Source organism: Puma concolor, chromosome A3, assembly GCF_028749965.1.
Source record: "Puma concolor isolate L17-30 chromosome A3, mPumCon1.1.hap2, whole genome shotgun sequence".
NCBI lineage: Eukaryota > Metazoa > Chordata > Mammalia > Carnivora > Felidae > Puma > Puma concolor.
Genome location: NC_141669.1, coordinates 73,100,286 through 73,106,270, shown reverse-complemented (window position 1 = coordinate 73,106,270; position 5,985 = coordinate 73,100,286).

Here is a 5,985-nt window from a genome sequence, read left to right as displayed (position 1 = left end):
GTACTCAAACACTCAGCTCTTGATTCTAAACTTGCTATGTTACTGGCCTCAGGTCTTTCTTCCTTTTTCCTCTTTACCTCTCTTTTCACTTGGACATATAAAACCATTGCCAAATGAGTTATTTGAAATGTGAACATTAAATTATTTGAACTATTTAAAAGTTCAAATGCCCTGTGTTTATACACTAAAACAAACCAACAGAAACCAATAAAAACACAAATTGGCAACACACACACACACACACACACACACACACACACACACACACACACATACACACACACACACATACACACACACACACACACACACACACACACACACACACACACACACACACACACACACCACTCCACGGGCAGCCCATGTAGTGGGAGAATCTCTCTTAGGGACAGATTCAACAACAGAATTGCCAATCAACCATGGAATTAATAATATTTATGCTCCAATGGTTTTAGCACAATGAGATGGTGTCCTGTTCCATCAGAGTGCAGGGTCTTTGTTGAAACTACATTTCCCTAAAAACAACCAGGATTAGTGAACAAGGGGCAGTGAGAAGGAACCCCAGTAAACTGGGCCATTCTGTTTAGGAGCCATCTTGGATTCCCAATTTTTCTGCCCCTATATCTCCAGCCCTGCCTACCATCTTGTTAATATTTATAGTTGCAGTTTGCTGCTCCAGTAGAAAAAGCCAGAAGTGCTCATGGATTGCCTCATAAAAAGAAACTCAATTTAGAAAGTCTTATTCACTAAGGATTTATTAGCTCTTCACACTCTGGAAGCCTGGAGTTTTATTTTGATTCAGAGTTAGTTGTGCACCCAAACCAGCTGAATAATTGTACCCTGGAGACAGGAGGCCAGTTGGAGGCAAGAGCTTTTCAGCTGCCAGCAAGTTCCCCTTTGGTTATGGTCACCAGGTGGGGGTGTATGTGTGTGATAGAAGTTGGGGGAATCCTCTTTGCCCAGGGTGTAACCACCCAGGTGTGCCCTTCTGTACACCCTGAGCCAGAAATCCCTGAGTTTTAATTACTTAAAAATAGATTGTGGGGATGGGGGTGGTTAGAGAAATCCTACAAAGTTATGACTGAAAATTAACAGTAAAATTTGCAGGCAGCATAAGTTCTATATGTGGTTCAAGGGAGTGGGGAACAATGAGGAAAGGTTCCACTTGAAGAATTAAATACCATTTGGGGGTAACCTTGCCAAGGTAATCTCATGGAGCTAGATGAGTGACTGAGCTGAATGGCATGAAGAGTAAGAGTTGTGTGTCCAAAGGAGGACCAGTCAGCATGCACTGGGCTGGTCTGGGAAGGCTCCATGGCAAGGCATGATTTCAACTGTACCTACAAGCATGGGTTTTATTTGCATAGGGAAAGAGGAAAAATGAGGAATTAAATAAAACAAACAAAAAAACCCCCAAACCTCTCCTTGCTTTGGATTTCAGCCAGGACTTGAATGCCATTGAAAGGGAGAACGGTTACTTTAGAGCTATACTGAGTTTCAGCTGCAAGGGTCCATGCCATGTATTTGGGAGCATAAGAAAAAAGGGGAATTATCAGAAAACTCTTTATTCTTGTACTCGATCTCCACCTCCCCATCCCCCAAAGGCTTAAGAATTGAGTAATTAATGCAGGCCCAAGGGACAATAAAAATTGTAAGTTGCATGATCTTGAAAGTCCTAGTAACAGCAATTAGGCAAGTAAAAGAAATAAAAGGTATCCAAATTGGAAAGGAAGATGTAAAATGGTCACTATTTGCAGATGACATGATATTATATATAGATAACTCTAGAGAGTCCCCCAAAAAACTGTTAGAAGAGACCAATAGAGTAAGTTTGCAGGATACAAAATGAGTACACAAAAATCTGTTATTGACCGTCTGAGAGGTTCCTGAAAAGATGGCAGAATCAACATTTGGAGACTACTCGGTGTGGAAGCAGATAGTCTTACGTCTTGATTATGATACCATAGAAAAATCGATATCAAGATTAGGTGAAGATGGGGGAGCTGGGGTGGCTCAGTCAGTTAAGCATCTGACTTGGGCTCAGGTCTTTATCTCCTGGTTTGTGGGTTTGAGCCCCGCATCAGGCTCTGTGCTGACAGCTCAGAGCCTAGAGTCTGCTTTGGATTCTGTGTTTCCCTCTCTCTGGCCCTCCCCAACTCTAGCTCTGTCTCTGTCTCTCAAAAATAAATAAACATTAAAAAAAATAGGCTAAGATGAATAAAATCAAATTCAAGATAAGGGTTATCAAGAAATGTTTAAAATATGTACTTTTTTTTTTTTTACTGTTGAAGAAGTCAGGGAAGAACTTTAGATTTTGCTAAGAATTGGTCAACAATGTATTGGCATGTAAAGAGGTAAATGCTGGATACCTACATGGGGAAGAGGATCAGGCCTCTCCTGGGAGCTGAGCATGTGAGGTGCTTTCAGATGTTGTTCATATTGATCATCACAGCTCTGGTGAGCTGCCTATTTTATTTTTGGGGAAACTGAGGCTCAGAGAGATTAGGTAACTCACTTGTAGTCACACTTGTACTCACACAGTGAGTAGTTGAGAACCAATTTGAATCTACTCCCTAGGCCATTATAAATCACTATCATTTATGTAGAAACCTTGTTTTCAATGTTATGTATAATAGAAGTTTTGTTCGACTTTCTGTGGGTCCTTTGCTGGTCTGCCTGAAATAAAACTACCTGAGGACAGGTGCTGGCTTGGTTTGATATTTCAAAAAAAAATTCATTGTTTTGTGCCACCCAATATTTAATAAAGCTTTTCTAGTATAGGAGGATGAGATAATTCATATACAGTGCCTTGCACATAAGAATTCAGTAAATGCAATCTATCATGATAATAATGATGATGGTAATGAAGATGATTAAACAGCTTTTGCCCAAAAGGATTTCCCCTGACAGACTATTGATTTCTGCAGAAGAATCAGCCTAACAAGATAGAGATTTGTCATCTCCACATCATCAATTACGAAGCATTTATCAAATGTAGATGAGGACATAGGCTCTGGAGTCCAAAGCTTAACCTTGTTCTACTGCCTCCTAATGGTGTTTCAGGACTCTTGTCCTAGTAATGGAGGGCAAGTTATCTTCTGTTTTGCTTTCGTGTTTCTCACTCTCTTTCTTGCTCTCTTGCTCGCTCGCTCTGGTTTCATCACTAAAAACCATGAGTGGTCTCTTTCTTCTCAGAGCTGAGCTAACTTGCTGATGATTTTGTAGAGATTTTCCTTAGGAAATATAGCAAGCCTCTTCTGCTGAGTGGCAAGTGTTCTCTTAGCCCGTAATGATCCAGCTCTCCTATTGAGTATCTGGCCCATCTTCCCTTGAACTTGTCCCTACTACATTCCCTCTGTGAAGATCAAATACCGTGCATGGTGAAGACCCCATTTGGGACTGAGGGCAGGAGAGGTGACAGCATCTTTTGGCCTTGACTTCCATACAAGAACACTAGAAGGGGAATTAATTACCAAATGAACTGTGTTAATAATAATTGCTAGGGGACTTAAGAGAAGGATAAAGGATTTGTACCTGGGATGAGGAGGAAAGTATTTGTACCTGGGATGGGGTGGTCCCATAGGCTTCTTGGGTGGCATGGCCCTAAACTGGTGGGGCTTGTATTGATCCTTAAAGCCAGAGTTCTCAGCCCTACTTTTTTTCTTTAATATAATTTCTCGTCAAATTGACTAACCTACAGTGTGTTAAGTGTGCCCTTGGTTTTGGGGGTAGATTCCTGTGGTTCATCATTTACATATGACACCCAGTGCTCATCCCAGTAAGCATCCCTCAATCTCCATCACCCTCATTCCTCATGCTCATTCCTCAGTCTCCATCACCCATTTTCCCTCTCTCCCCCCACCATCCACTTATTTTGTTCTCTGTATTTAATAGTCTCTTGTGGTTTGCCTCCCTCCCTCTCTGTTTGTAACTATTTTTTCCCCTTCCCTTCTGCCGTATTCTTCTGTTAAGTTTCTCAGGATACACATGTCAGTGAAAACATTAGGATATCTGTCCTTCTCTGATATATTTCACTCAGCATAATACCTTCCAGTTCCATCCATGTTGCTGCAAATGTCCCCCCTACTTCTTTTTTTTTTTTTAATTTTTTTTCAACGTTTTTTATTTATTTTTGGGACAGAGATAGACAGAGCATGAATGGGGGAGGGGCAGAGAGAGAGGGAGACACAGAATCGGAAACAGGCTGCAGGCTCCGAGCCATCAGCCCAGAGCCTGACGCGGGGCTGGAACTCACGGACCGCGAGATCGTGACCTGGCTGAAGTCGGACGCTTAACCGACTGCGCCACCCAGGCGCCCCCCTACTTCTTAATAGATGTGTGACCTGAGTAGGTTTTTAGCCTTTCTTTGCCTCCATTTCCACATCTGTAAAAGCGGGATGATAATAGTGCCTACCTCATAAGATTGTTGCAAGGATTAAATGATTTGGTATACCTCAAGTGCTGAGGACCCAGGACAGATCTAGCACCTAGGAAGAATTCAATAAAAGCCATATTTCCTGAAGACTTGGAATGATTTGGGTAGTCAGAAGCCAGATATCAGAGGCAGGAGAGAGAATTTAGGTCAAATTTATGGTCCTTCCCAGCCAAGGCAGGAGGGATGATGCATCCCATTTCACTAGTGACACAGCCAAGGGCAAAATGTTGATCCTCTGACTTCCCTGAAGGCTTAAGTGGCTCCTTAGGTGGCTGCAATCTGGAAAAACTGTTTTCTGAAGAGTTTAATTTGCTCTTTGGGATATATTTGAACCTGGGGAAATGCTGGTCCTGAGATGGAGATTTTGTGGCTTCTTAGAGAAAACATGGCTTGTTGGGAATTTAGAAGATTTGCTGGCTCAATTTCACTAAAAAGCCATGTTCAAGCCCAGCTGTTGACTTACAAATGAGTTTCTAAGGAGAATACCTGGGTGTAACCTGAGGTTAAACCTGTTCTGAGGCAACATCTGGGATCTCTCAACATTCAGTAGGCATGGGTTGATCATCTTACACGTGCCATGTTTCTGCCTTTACAGAACTTAAAACTTATTACTATGACAAATCCTCTCATGGGGGAAGTGTAGGGCACTATGGGAGCAAGTGAAAGGACTTAACTAGTCCAGGGTAGTGAAAGACAGGACCTGTAAGCCTTAAAGGAGGTTGGGGAATTCACCTAGAGCAGTAGGATTAAGGATTAAGGGTGGGAGTGTGGGAGGTAGAAGGAACCACTGAGAGGCTATGTGTTCTGACCTGTTGAGACAGGCCCAGTTTAATACTATGTATGGGTGATCACGTGTGTGTGAATGGGAAGAAAGATGGGATGGAAGAGGGGTGGTTTGGGGTAGTGAAGAGAGACTTCATCTGAATTAAGAGAATGCTGTTTTTGCAGTATCTTACTGGCTGATTTTGGGCAAGGCACTTTACCTGTATGAACATCAATTTCTTCTTAATACAAATTTGGCCTATTTCCCAAGGCTGTTTAATAATAATAGAAATGAAAGGGCTTAAAATGTACAGTGTTAAATACTTCTCAGGAATTGTCACTGTAATCATGATTTCATTATGGAAGGCTGACAGTACTTTTATAAATCTGTGGTACTGGGGCTATGTCAAAGTCAGTGATTATGAATCACCATCATGAACAATGTCTTTAATAGTTCCAATGCCATTATTAGAAGCAAAGTCTCAGTTTATGGTCGTGGCCAGTGTTAATCTATTAGAGTAAATGGTCACATCTGCTGTCCATTCCCCCTGGTCCACAGCCACCCCCACCTACATATGTCCAAAAGGTGGTGGTTGACAGGTTACACAGAAAAGATGGAGATTATTTTCCCAAACCTAGTCACAGAGCATCAGTTCTTGGTATTACATCTCCACTACTGGTTTACAGTGATAATTTGATCAGATAGTTGAAACAATGGTGGGAATGTTGTGAGCGGTAGAACAATATGGTATAGCAGAGGGACTTCTCCCTCAGCAGAGAGATGA